Genomic DNA, 14,326 nt, shown 5'->3' on the forward strand with positions numbered 1-14,326 from the left:
AATACAACCTTGTTTGACACCCTTGTCAACAGGAATCTTTGGAGTCAGTGTGCCTGCTAATGAGCACTTAATCTGGCAGGTGTTTGAGGTATATAATTTCTTAATAAGCATAAGAAGTCTTTTGTCCATATTACTATACACATATTATAAAATTAGTCGGCTTTTTTACTGTAATTTTGTATATTTATTTAAGCAGCAATAGCCCTGAGGAAAGTTCATCTGAAACAAGGTTGATAGCCGACTCCCTGTCTGGAAGACGAGGCCACCCGTCATTCCAGCTCTGGTTTCCGGGAACAGCTATATAAGCTATCGTTTTGCACCATAAAGTGGTTCATGTATTACTAGGTCTTTAAGTGCCGTATGTTGTGTCAACTTGTATTGTCAACATGGTACTATATTTCTATTAAAGGGATTAGCACTGAGGGCCCAGAGAGCAAAATGTCTCGGAGCAAGAGCAGTTGGTCCCGTTGCTCTTGGATTATCGGTCAAATAATACATCAAACGTAATAAATAAATGTGAATCTGATATTACCTATTGTCATGTCTGTGCCCCATCCATGCCACTACTTAATGCTGACCTGTTCTGAATCAATGTTTCATGCTATAACTTGATGTCATATTGCCGATGACACAACTGTTTTGCTTTCACAGGCTTATTGCAGGTGCCTTGTCTAACGGACTGTAGAAACTCCCAGTGCTTCTGACCTTGTCTACTGCTCACTCCCATGCACTGCTATGTCTCAACTTTGTTCTCTTGCTTTCTCAGTGTCTCGACTTGATAGTACAAATATGTGAGATGTTCTCAGGACGAGTTCACGCCAAAAGTCCTGTTTTATTGTTGGGAGGGGGGGAGGAGCAAACGTGGGTGTTAAGAGGAAGTATTTTCCCACAGGTTACCATTCCTGTCAACCTGTTTCTTACTGCTTAGTAGCTAACCATGCTTCTGAGAAATCCTATGGACATATCTGTGGAAATGATCTGATTTCTGAGTAAAACCATTTAACCAAGAGCCTGGATTTCTTGCTGCAATGGTACAGGGGTCTCTCTGCCATAGCCTGTCACCCATAGCCTGACACCTATACATTAATCTCTATGAATATAATAATCATGTCTATATAACAATCCTAGGGTATTCCAAGCCAATCAAGATAAATCTAGCTTAAAGTTCAACAGGTGCAGCAGGAACTCCAACCGAGAAGACATCCAACAGGTAAGCAGTGAACGGTAAGGAAAATCAACATGAATACTGTATTTTATGTCTTTTCTGATGATTCTTTCTTTGTCTTTTGTAGGAGGTACCAACAACATCAGGATGTCAAAAGACGCTCCTCGACCACACGACATTCAGGGCCGGCAAGAAACCTGATGTTTCGTCAGAGAAACCTCCTCGGCCGCCATCTTTGACACACTGAATTATGGTGCTGTAAGAGTTTCATTTGTAATACTTGTATATTTATGGTGGATCAATGGTTCGCCCCTGAGGAGGCCCTTTCACTGCAAAGGTTGGTACGTTCACGGCACTTAGGGTTCAGTTATACCAGTAGCCGCAATGCTGTTGTTTTTACAGGTCCTTGAAAACTGGGCTGCCTTGTAAGTTTTCTTCAAACATTTTCAGAACTGCTCAACAAGCCAGGAGAGTGCTGTCGGTTATTGACCTGCACAATACCCAACTCTCCAATGACTGCGGGAAGATTAGGAGGGGGTCTGTGTAGCCAGGGTTCTGCTGGGTTGAAATGGGAAGGGAGATTAGGGGTAGGGTCTCCATCACAAAACCGATACTGGGAGGGTTCCCCCCCTTTTTCCCATTCTTCACCTGTTTCCTGTCCAAACTTTTGTCTACCACTGCATTAAAGTCTCCCACTATATATATGTCATTGTAGTTCAAATGGGATATACACTCTAAGAGTTTTTGGTAGAATTTTTCTTGTTGTTCATTTGGGGCATAAATGTTCACTACTAAAGTTTTTCTTTGGCCTTTCTGGAATTCAGTCATTAAGATTCTTCCTTGGTCACAAGCATAAATTAGTTTTGGATTCAATCTTTCTTGTATATATGTTACTAATCCTCTTTTCTTCACTTGATCTGCCGCAATAAATGGGGATCCCAGATTCTTACAGTTCAGCAACCTTCTTTCTTTATCCTTAATATGCGTTTCTTGAAGACATATTATCTCTGCCTTAAATGTTTTCAGATATGTAAATGTTCTTCTTCTTTTTTGAGGGGAGTTCAATCCATTAACATTCATTGAGAATATTTCTAGAGAGTTTTTGGCCATTATTTCTTGTCTCTCTTACTACCTTGTTTGTTTTCCTCCTTGCTTTGCTTTCTAGTCTTCACCCCACCCCTTGCTTCATCTTTTTTCCCTGATTCTGACGATGAGCTTGCATCTTCTTCTTCTCCTTTATTCTCCTCCAATGTCTGGTCCTGCAACAAATTCTTTTGGACGAATGCTTGAGCTTTGTGTATTGAGTTAATGTTAAATCTTTGACCTTTTAAAGTTGAAAAGTAGTCCCTCTGGTATCAGCCATCTGTATTGTATGCCATTTGCACGTAATAGGTCTGTCAAAAATCCATATTCCCGTCTCTTCATCCATACCTCCCATGGAATGTCTCTTAGAACTGTTATCTCTTCATCTTGGTACTTCAATGGAGTTTCTCGAGTCGCTGTGAGGATTTCACCTCTAATTCTGCACCTAACAAATCTTACGTGAATTTCCCTTGGCTTTTTATTTTTCTTTGCAAAGGATGAGTTTACTCTGTAGGCCAAGTCTATCTCTGTTTCCATTTCTTCTGTCTGGGTATTTAGTACCACTACCAATATTCCCGCTGCCAACTCTAAAGTATTTTCTCCTTTTTCCTTGACATTCTGTAATCGCAACAACGTTTTTGAATTGGTAGAGGAAATGGCCCTTGTGGATTTATGGAGAATACGAAATCCAAATTCAACCAACTATACTTTCTATTCTGATAGACATAAATCTTGGTCACAAATAAATATGTGCTGGGCCTCCACATCAGCAGTGGCGGACATGGAAGAAATAGATATTTTACCGCAAGTGATTGGAGACCACAACCCTCTGATAATAAGGATAAAAGAAGAAAGAAGACAATTTAGGTGGAGACTGAATATAGGCCTATTGAAGGACAAAAAATTTAAAGCAATGGTTTCCCATGAAATTGAATGGTTTTTTAAACAAAATCTAAACAATGAAACAACTGTGGATATAGTGTGGGATGCCAGTAAAGCCTTTTTTAGAGGACTGGCAATCAGATACGCAGCACAGAAAAAGAGAGAAATAAAGATTACCAGAAATTGGAAAGGAATTTAAAAGAAGAGGAAGATAGCCTAAAAGACACCCCGGGAAAAGATAAAGTAAAACTGAAGATAAAGATACTGCAACATAAACTTAACTTGATATTGACAGGGGAGATGGAGAAAAAAATTAAATTTGCAAAATTAAACTACTTTGAAAACACAAATAAACCCACAAAGTGGCTAGCTTACAAATTAAGAAGAGAAAACTGTAAAAGACAAATAATATCGCTGAGGGATGAAAAAGGAGAAGAGAAAATACTTCAGGAGGAAATAACGTAGGTGGTAGAACTCTTTTATAAGAAGCTTTATATGGGAAAATGACTGTCCATTCAGAGCAATAAGAAGCATATTTAAAGAACACGGGACTGAAGAAATTTAAGGACGAACAGAGAAAACTACCTGGAGGCTGGCAACCCGAGCAGCAACTAGACGGCCAAGAGGCCCTGCCTGCCATTAAGGCAACAGCCGGGACTCTCTCTTTTCCTTTGTCTTGCTGGTGCCACCCACCTGTGATGGTTTGCCTGTATGCAAGAGGCCCTTTCTGAAGCGCACGGAAGGCCCCGTCTCTGCAAAGGTTGCTGCGTTCACAGCGCTTGGGGTTCAGTTATTCCTGTGGTCGTAAAGCTGTTGTGTTCATGGGACCCTGAAAACTGGGCTGCCTTGTAAGTTTTCTTCAAACATTTTCAGAACTGCCTGACAAGCCAGGAGAGCGCTGTCGGTTATTGACCTGCCCTATCCCCAACTCTCCAATGGGTGTGGGGTGCAGGGAGATTAGGAGGGGGTCTGTGTAGCCAGGATTCTGCTGGGTTGAAAAGGGAAGGGAGAAGGTTTAGGGGTAGGGGCTCCATCACAAAACCGATACCGGCAAAGAGAAGCAAAGAACTCTGGGTACTGGAGTAGGACACAACCAAGACTATATGTGTGTGGGGGGGAGCTGTTCTTCTAATGGAGAGAAGACAAGAGGAGGGTGAGACGAGGAAGGCTCAGGAGCCCCCACAGCGAGCCAAGGGACTGTGGGGGGGCTGGCCTGTGACGTCCCAGGCTGCCTGCAGGATAGGAGGGCCCAAACCCTGCTACCTGGACTCAGTTCTGGGGAAGGGCTAAGCCGGAAGAAGACCCTTTCAAGACTGACACAATATTTGTTGTGTTTGTTTTCTTTTTCTCATCCCAGGCACCCAAGCGCACAAAGAGCCCAGTTCCCAGGGCACGGGGCACATTGTTCTTTAGCCACTGTACAAAATGTTAAACCACACTGTGCAAGAAACCCGGAGGCCTGGGAAGAGGCACCAGGAGGTAGCCGAGCAAAGGAGCTGGGAAGCAACCCATAGTCTGGGGAGAGGAGGGAAGGAGAAGAGGAGGTGAGGAAGCAGCAGCTGTGCGAAGGGCAGGAGTAGAGAAAGAGGTCCAAGGGCGGAGGCAGGGGAGGTGTCGATGGAGGCAAGGGGGGGGGGAAATGACAGTAGGGATGGGTAGGAAAAAGATCAGTGGAAGTGCCTGATGTTAAGAGGGCACAGAGGGAAGGTAGGGAGGCTGAAGGAAGGGACTCAGGGTCTCACCACACGAGACAAAATACACTTGCATTACACGGGTAGTTCAAGTGTATTTTGTAATTCGAGTGTATTGGAGTGTAATTCAAGTGTAATTCAAATTTATTTTGTCTCGTGTGGCTTGACCCACAGATTCTGCCCTGGCTGGAAGGAACAGCAAACCAACAAAAGGAACCCCCTGGCTATACAGACAACACAAGTACAACAACCAGGGTCACAAAAATTAATCATGCAAGGTTGATATAAATTTTTGTATTAAATCCAAAGTGCAACAGTGCAGAGGTGTAATATATCTCAAACAAGATTTAAAGTGCATATATATACAAGAAGAGGTAGTCTATCGGGTAGACAATAAATATATTTCTATATACAATGAATATTCTGGTGGTGGGAGAGTGTAGACAGATGGAAGGATGCACACAGGAAATGTCCATATGTCCAAGAGTGGAAAAAGGACGTGTCCAGAGACACCTAGCCGACGGGCTACAGCTTGCTATTTCCAATTCCCGTTTCGGTCTTTCTTCATCCTGGGCTAGACTCTATGGACTATAAATAAAATTAACCCATCAGTAATAAGCATTATACACAGCCTGACCAATGTAGCTACTGGTTTACAATCTAGGCAATTAAAAGTTTCCTTACTGTCCACTGGCATCTCCCCTCACTCCACACACCATTGCAGTTCCAAGTACACCGATAGTTACAACTAGTACCAGACACACCCCATGTTTATATAACAAGCCTAGGGTTATCCAATTAGGGAAAAAAACCTCTTAGAGGGGCAGTGTCAGCAGGACACAAAACAGAAAAGTAACCAATACAGCACAAATGCAAACATGACAGAGAGGCAATACATGTACAATTAATCCATATACAAGGCAAATACAGAGAATGGACCATAGTATATACATATCAGGCAATCATAGATGGAAACACCCTGCTGTTTATCCTAGGAAACAGGAATAATCCATTGTAAGATTTAAACCCCCCGGCGTCAGGCTCTTGAGTTCAAAAATCCACCTCGCCTCCGCTTGCAAAAGGTGCTTGGTGCAATCATGCATGGCAGGTGTATCACATCTTTCCAAGACGGAGACAGACAGCTCCCTGTTGTCAATATGCTGCGCTAGAAAGTGTTCCACTAGGGGTGCCTCCCTGGTACAGGTTCTTATACGTGACATGTGTTCTTGTATTCGCACGCGTAATTGGCGTGTCGTACTGCCCACGTAATTCAAATGACAACTGCATTGAATTATATATACTACATTAGATGATCTACAATTCGAGAAGCAAGGGGAGTGGCCTCTTCTTGGTGTTATTAGTTTAGACACATTAACCATCAGAGAACACACGGAGCAATCCCCACATGGGAAATGCCCCCCTGGAAGGGGGCGTACCTGTCTGGGCATACGGTATTCTGATCTAACAAGAAAGTCCTTCAAGCTCCTTGTGCGCCTAAGACCCGCTCTGGGGGGGTTCTCGCAACCGGCAATTCCACCCACCAAATGCCAATGCTGTTTCACAATTTTATTTATAGCACCTGAAAAGGGACTGTGATCCAGTGCCCAAGTAATGCTGGAATTAGGCTGTCGATTCCTAGGCTGGAGGAGCGTATCGCGAGATGTTAACTCTGCTCTCCTAATTGCCGGGGCTCTTACATTTACCGGATATCCTCTAGAGGCAAATGCTGAATCCAGGTACCGAATGTGTTCCCTAAAGTCAGCATAATTGGTGGAGTTCCGTTTAATCCTAAGGAACTGCCCAATCGGTATATTACTTTTCAAATGTTTAGGATGAAAAGAATCGAAGTGTAAAAGAGAACAACGATCCGTGGGCTTCCTAAAGGGACGCACTCCCAGGCTGCCGGCCGTACGTTTGTAAACTGTAACGTCCAAGTAGTTAATACATTGCTCGCTCCCCTCCCAAGAGAACTGTATGTCTGTATCTAAAGTATTGAGCCAATTAACAAAGCTTTCCGCTGGGGTCTTAGTACTAAGGATGAGGATGACGTCATCTATGTACCTTTTGTAAAAGATCACGAAATCCTTAAAGGGGTTACCCTCCGCCAGTATGTATTCCTCCTCCATCCGTGCCATGAAAAGGTTGGCAATACTAGGGGCTGCGGCGCAGCCCATTGCCACTCCTTTCGTCTGGTAGAAATATTCATCATTAAATCGGAAGTAATTCTTTTCAAGAATTATATCAAGGATGTTTAAGAGGAACGGAGTGGAGGGAACTTGAGATGGCCGTTTAAACAGAGCATATTCTACGACTGCTCTAGCACCATCGTGCGGTATTGAAGTGTATAAGGATTTGACATCCAATGTCATCAAATATGCACTGTCTGGAATCTGTAAGGGTTCCAAAAAGGATATAAGAGACATGGTGTCTTTAAGATACGCTGCGGTGCTAGTCACCAGAGGCTGAAGGAAGAAATCTATGTACCGGGACAAAGGTTCTAGTACTGAATTTGAGCCCGAAATGATTGGTCTCCCGGGAGGTGGAAACCCGGGTTTGTGTATCTTGGGTAACATGTAGAAAACCGGTGTGCGTGGTTGATCATTAATGAGGGCGTTGTAAGTTTTCTGGTCAATTTCATTCGCTAACAGCCCCTCCTCCAGCACAATCCTGATGACCCGCTGTATGTGTGCTAAGGGGTTAAGGGGGATCCGCATGTAATCCGTGCTAATATTTAACTGTCGTTCCGCCTCCTGGACGTAGTGAACCGCATCTTGGATTACAATGCCGCCACCCTTGTCTGCGGCTTTAATAACAATGTTGGAGTCGTTTTTCAATGAATTCATTGCAAGCCATTCGGATTTTGTTAGATTATAGTTGCGATAACGTTGGTTCTTTTCTAATTTCTCAATATCCCTAAGTACAACATGTTCAAAGGAATCTATCAAGGGGTCAGAGACAGCAGGGCAGAAGGTAGATTTGGACCTGATCGCCACATTAATATCCTGTCCCGGGGGACCAAAACACTTTCTAAGTTTAATGAGTCTGACTAGTTTGAAAAGATCAATACGCGTTTTGAAGGCATTGTAATTGGGCACCGGGACAAAGCCCAGACCTTTATTCAAAACGGATTTTTCAGCCTCAGTCAAGACTCGAGATGACAAATTGAATATCAGGTCCGATTTCTGTTGGTTTTCTTGAAGCGGGACGGAGGTTTCCCTAAAAAATTCCCCCTGTTTGAATGAGTGATGTTCCGGTTCCTAAGTGTTCTAACACTGCTACCCTCATCCCCCGAGGTGTCTGTCTCCGAGGGTTCAGAAGTTTCAAACTCAGAGCCAGACTGCAAATTCCTAGCCCACGTGACTCTCTTCCTGGGTCTAGGATTGCTATCTTCTTTCCAATGATAAATACGTCCGGTTACATAGTCCTTCCTATCCCTTTCAAATTTCTTGAGCTTTAATTCCTTTAGTTTTTCTTTGCTCTCGGTGATGCACCGATCCAGCTCAGCTTTTCTAGTCTCAAGTTCCTCAGAGGTAACCTTGGTCTTCAATTCTCCTTCTAATCTAGTGATCTCAGATGTCAAGCTCTCTGCTTCTGCATTGGAAGTTTTAATTAAGAGTAACATCAGGTCGAATGAGCATTTATTAAGTATAGCTGCCCACCGGGTCTTAAATTCCTCATTTTCTTTGAACATCCCGGGAGGCTTATGAATACGTAAACCTCTCGGGATGAACTTACTGATTGAATAATCAGTCAAAGAGGCTGCGTTAAGTAACATCCGGCATTTTTTCATTTCTAATTGTTCCAAAGTAGACCAATCCTCTAATGGGGCCGGAGCCCCAGTCCCTAGGAGGGATTTATTGGTGGATAGTATCTGGTCTCGCTCCTCCTCTGTATAAGCAAAGGTCTCAGCTAAATCAGCCATAGTTCCCAACAGGACTGAACAGCAAACCAACAAAAGGAACCCCCTGGCTATACAGACAACACAAGTACAACAACCAGGGTCACAAAAATTAATCATGCAAGGTTGATATAAATTTTTGTATTAAATCCAAAGTGCAACAGTGCAGAGGTGTAATATATCTCAAACAAGATTTAAAGTGCATATATATACAAGAAGAGGTAGTCTATCGGGTAGACAATAAATATATTTCTATATACAATGAATATTCTGGTGGTGGGAGAGTGTAGACAGATGGAAGGATGCACACAGGAAATGTCCATATGTCCAAGAGTGGAAAAAGGACGTGTCCAGAGACACCTAGCCGACGGGCTACAGCTTGCTATTTCCAATTCCCGTTTCGGTCTTTCTTCATCCTGGGCTAGACTCTATGGACTATAAATAAAATTAACCCATCAGTAATAAGCATTATACACAGCCTGACCAATGTAGCTACTGGTTTACAATCTAGGCAATTAAAAGTTTCCTTACTGTCCACTGGCATCTCCCCTCACTCCACACACCATTGCAGTTCCAAGTACACCGATAGTTACAACTAGTACCAGACACACCCCATGTTTATATAACAAGCCTAGGGTTATCCAATTAGGGAAAAAAACCTCTTAGAGGGGCAGTGTCAGCAGGACACAAAACAGAAAAGTAACCAATACAGCACAAATGCAAACATGACAGAGAGGCAATACATGTACAATTAATCCATATACAAGGCAAATACAGAGAATGGACCATAGTATATACATATCAGGCAATCATAGATGGAAACACCCTGCTGTTTATCCTAGGAAACAGGAATAATCCATTGTAAGATTTAAACCCCCCGGCGTCAGGCTCTAGAGTTCAAAAATCCACCTCGCCTCCGCTTGCAAAAATCCACCTCGCCTCCGCTTGCAAAGAGGACTCCGTTCCTCTTAAACGCCTCCGCTTGCAAAAATCCACCTCGCCTCCGCTTGCAAAGAGGACTCCGTTCCTCTTAAACATCCTTGATATAATTCTTGAAAAGAATTACTTCCGATTTAATGATGAATATTTCTACCAGACGAAAGGAGTGGCAATGGGCTGCGCCGCAGCCCCTAGTATTGCCAACCTTTTCATGGCACGGATGGAGGAGGAATACATACTGGCGGAGGGTAACCCCTTTAAGGATTTCGTGATCTTTTACAAAAGGTACATAGATGACGTCATCCTCATCCTTAGTACTAAGACCCCAGCGGAAAGCTTTGTTAATTGGCTCAATACTTTAGATACAGACATACAGTTCTCTTGGGAGGGGAGCGAGCAATGTATTAACTACTTGGACGTTACAGTTTACAAACGTACGGCCGGCAGCCTGGGAGTGCGTCCCTTTAGGAAGCCCACGGATCGTTGTTCTCTTTTACACTTCGATTCTTTTCATCCTAAACATTTGAAAAGTAATATACCGATTGGGCAGTTCCTTAGGATTAAACGGAACTCCACCAATTATGCTGACTTTAGGGAACACATTCGGTACCTGGATTCAGCATTTGCCTCTAGAGGATATCCGGTAAATGTAAGAGCCCCGGCAATTAGGAGAGCAGAGTTAACATCTCGCGATACGCTCCTCCAGCCTAGGAATCGACAGCCTAATTCCAGCATTACTTGGGCACTGGATCACAGTCCCTTTTCAGGTGCTATAAATAAAATTGTGAAACAGCATTGGCATTTGGTGGGTGGAATTGCCGGTTGCGAGAACCCCCCCAGAGCGGGTCTTAGGCGCACAAGGAGCTTGAAGGACTTTCTTGTTAGATCAGAATACCGTATGCCCAGACAGGTACGCCCCCTTCCAGGGGGGCATTTCCCATGTGGGGATTGCTCCGTGTGTTCTCTGATGGTTAATGTGTCTAAACTAATAACACCAAGAAGAGGCCACTCCCCTTGCTTCTCGAATTGTAGATCATCTAATGTAGTATATATAATTCAATGCAGTTGTCATTTGAATTACGTGGGCAGTACGACACGCCAATTACGCGTGCGAATACAAGAACACATGTCACGTATAAGAACCTGTACCAGGGAGGCACCCCTAGTGGAACACTTTCTAGCGCAGCATATTGACAACAGGGAGCTGTCTGTCTCCGTCTTGGAAAGATGTGATACACCTGCCATGCATGATTGCACCAAGCACCTTTTGCAAGCGGAGGCGAGGTGGATTTTTGAACTCAAGAGCCTGACGCCGGGGGGTTTAAATCTTACAATGGATTATTCCTGTTTCCTAGGATAAACAGCAGGGTGTTTCCATCTATGATTGCCTGATATGTATATACTATGGTCCATTCTCTGTATTTGCCTTGTATATGGATTAATTGTACATGTATTGCCTCTCTGTCATGTTTGCATTTGTGCTGTATTGGTTACTTTTCTGTTTTGTGTCCTGCTGACACTGCCCCTCTAAGAGGTTTTTTTCCCTAATTGGATAACCCTAGGCTTGTTATATAAACATGGGGTGTGTCTGGTACTAGTTGTAACTATCGGTGTACTTGGAACTGCAATGGTGTGTGGAGTGAGGGGAGATGCCAGTGGACAGTAAGGAAACTTTTAATTGCCTAGATTGTAAACCAGTAGCTACATTGGTCAGGCTGTGTATAATGCTTATTACTGATGGGTTAATTTTATTTATAGTCCATAGAGTCTAGCCCAGGATGAAGAAAGACCGAAACGGGAATTGGAAATAGCAAGCTGTAGCCCGTCGGCTAGGTGTCTCTGGACACGTCCTTTTTCCACTCTTGGACATATGGACATTTCCTGTGTGCATCCTTCCATCTGTCTACACTCTCCCACCACCAGAATATTCATTGTATATAGAAATATATTTATTGTCTACCCGATAGACTACCTCTTCTTGTATATATATGCACTTTAAATCTTGTTTGAGATATATTACACCTCTGCACTGTTGCACTTTGGATTTAATACAAAAATTTATATCAACCTTGCATGATTAATTTTTGTGACCCTGGTTGTTGTACTTGTGCTGGCTGGAAGGAGGCAGGAAGCTCCACCAGGGCAAAGGAGGACCTGGTGGGATGAAGGGAGCACTGGCCAGGGGGCACTGCGGACCAAGCCGTGGAGAGGACAGCGACGGCAGAGGGTCGTTGGCTCTGAAGGGGCTCCCTGGCTGGGCCACTGCTATGCTTTTGTGCAGGAGGGGGAACTTCACCTATTCTCCTGTGGCCTCAAAGAATTCAGCGACAGAAACGAGCCTTCAGGTGAGGGAGCAGAATCCCCGGCCCCACGATGCCCCCTGGTGGTGGTGCCACACTAGTAGGGTTGCCAACCTGCAGCTGGGCCTGGAGCTCTCCTGGAATGACTCCCCCCCTCCGGACTACAGAGATGGGTTTCCCTGTTGAAAATGGCTGCTTTGGAGGGGCACCTCTGGGTAACTAGGAACAGCAGCCCAATTCTCCAGCACCAGCAGCACCCTCACTTCACACACACACACACACTCACAAAGACAAAGGGAGTCCACTCAAATTACAGGTGAAAGTTTTTATTAGGCAGTAATGTCACATGGCAGCTGGAACAGGATTTGCGTCTGTGGAAAGGGGTAGGAGGCCACTACGTGTCCCTCAGGCTGGTTTAGTTGTAGTGGTGAGACAAGGCGTGGGCGACCACTTGGACCAGCTTGTGGAAGATGATTAGATAATGAGGACATCCCCTAGAAGCTGCAAGAGGAGAGAAGAGGAGAGCATGAAGGAGTCCTAGACTGGCACTCGGGCCACATCCAGATGTTGAGGGGCACCTCTTGCCCTTTCCAGCCACGCCCCACTCCCTGGAGGAAATGCCAGGCAAGGATCAGCATTGCCCCCTCTGCTGTGGACTCTCTGCTGGACAACCTTCCCTCCTCTTGGGGCCCAGGAAGCAATGCAGCATGTCTGGGGGAAAGAATCCTCACCTCTCCCTCCTTCCCTCCTTCCTTCCCTCCCTCCCTCCTTCACAACTGAAAAGGAGACGAGGGGGGTTGCATGGGGATTGTGGCTGCAAGGGGAGCTGGGGCAGCATAAGTGTCACGGTCTTGGCTTCCCAGGCCATACTTCTGGGGCTTGACAACCCCCTGTGGGGCCTGGACCAAGGACTGGACTCTACTGGACATGGTGTGCTGAGACAGCTGTGGCTGTGGCTTCTGTCTCTGTCCCGGGAAAGCGTACAGAGCAGGGGGGCCAGAGAACCCTCCTGAGCTTTTCTGCCTGTCTCCTGAGAAGAGGAGCCCTTGCCATGGATACAGAACCCTGGGACCCCTGAACTTTCCAAAACAGCCTCTTTGCCTTGCGTTTGTTTACATATTCTGTAGCTATTGGGGAGGGGAGGTGGGAACTGGCTGTTCTTAGACTTCAGTATAGATCTGGGGCTTGGCGCAGAACTTCATTCCTGGCAATGAACCTGTACTGGACTGCTGAACCCGTAGGTCATCAGTAAAGCTTCAACTCATGCAGTTCTGGACTCATGTAGTGATTGAGATCCACCTGGCACAACCTGACAACCAGAGGCACTCAGGTGTGCACACACACACCCCTACCTTGAAGTTCTCGGGGTCCACGTGCAGCTTGTCGCAGTGCAGCTCGCTCAGTTTGGCAAAGGTCTGTCAACATTGTCCAGATTCTTGATGGCATCCCCAAAGGAGGTCAGCACCATCTTGCCATGGGCGCGAACCGTGGGGTTGCCAAAGTTGGAAACGAACCTCTCGATCCAGGGGTACACCACTAGTAATCTGGGGAGGGGAAGACAAAAAACACCCAGGGGTATTCATGTTTGAGGAGGAGCACCCAGACCTCTCTCACCCAAGAAAATGCTGAGCCTTACCTGGCAAGGACTTTGCCACTCACTGCATCCACATTGATCTTGACCCACAACATGTTGCTCATCTGCTCCTCTTCAGCTGTCAAGGGCACCACAGTTGATGGCTGTGAGTCAGGAGGGCCTTTGGCTGTTTCAGGAAACCTTTGAGTTGAATCCAGGCGCCTCCACCGGACTTTTATACCCTGAGCGGAAGCTCCTCCTTGCCTGGGTAATTGCAGTCATTAGCTGGCGGTGGGGCAGCTTGGTGGGGCCAGGCAGCCCGAGGGAGGAGGCAGCCTGGTTGCACCTCAAAGCCTCAGAACTTTAGCCCGAAATATGTTTCCTCAGCAGTGCCCTCTGTACACGCACAGAGGGACTCAATGAAGTCTCGATTTGGAAGGGAGGAAAAACGAAGACAAACGTGACTGGGAGAGCAGAGCATTGGAGCTGGGCTTCTCTGCCTGGGCCTCCAGGTGTGCATTTCTGGTGAGGGATGGATGCTCTTAGGGTTGCCAGCCTCCAGGTGGTAAACCAACAAACTATTCCCAGGGGAAGTAAACAAGGCAAAAAGCCCTACAATAAACAAAATAGTTTTTTGTAAAAATTTTAACAATATTATAAAGTGCAGAAGTGTATCAAAATATTTACAAAATGTTACGAGCCAATCATATTGCAATATATATACAGAATTCATATACAATCTATAATCAATTTCAAATGGTGGAAAGGATGATTCGACACAAGTTAATTCATGAA

At 45.1% G+C, this 14,326-nt stretch overlaps 1 pseudogene; it reads right to left on the bottom strand.

Moving 5' to 3' along the window:
* The window catches only part of LOC129326418 (hemoglobin subunit beta-2-like), a 33,137-nt pseudogene that overhangs the window by 17,015 nt on the left and 1,796 nt on the right, over window positions 1–14,326 (bottom strand).

Source organism: Eublepharis macularius, chromosome 3, assembly GCF_028583425.1.
Source record: "Eublepharis macularius isolate TG4126 chromosome 3, MPM_Emac_v1.0, whole genome shotgun sequence".
NCBI lineage: Eukaryota > Metazoa > Chordata > Lepidosauria > Squamata > Eublepharidae > Eublepharis > Eublepharis macularius.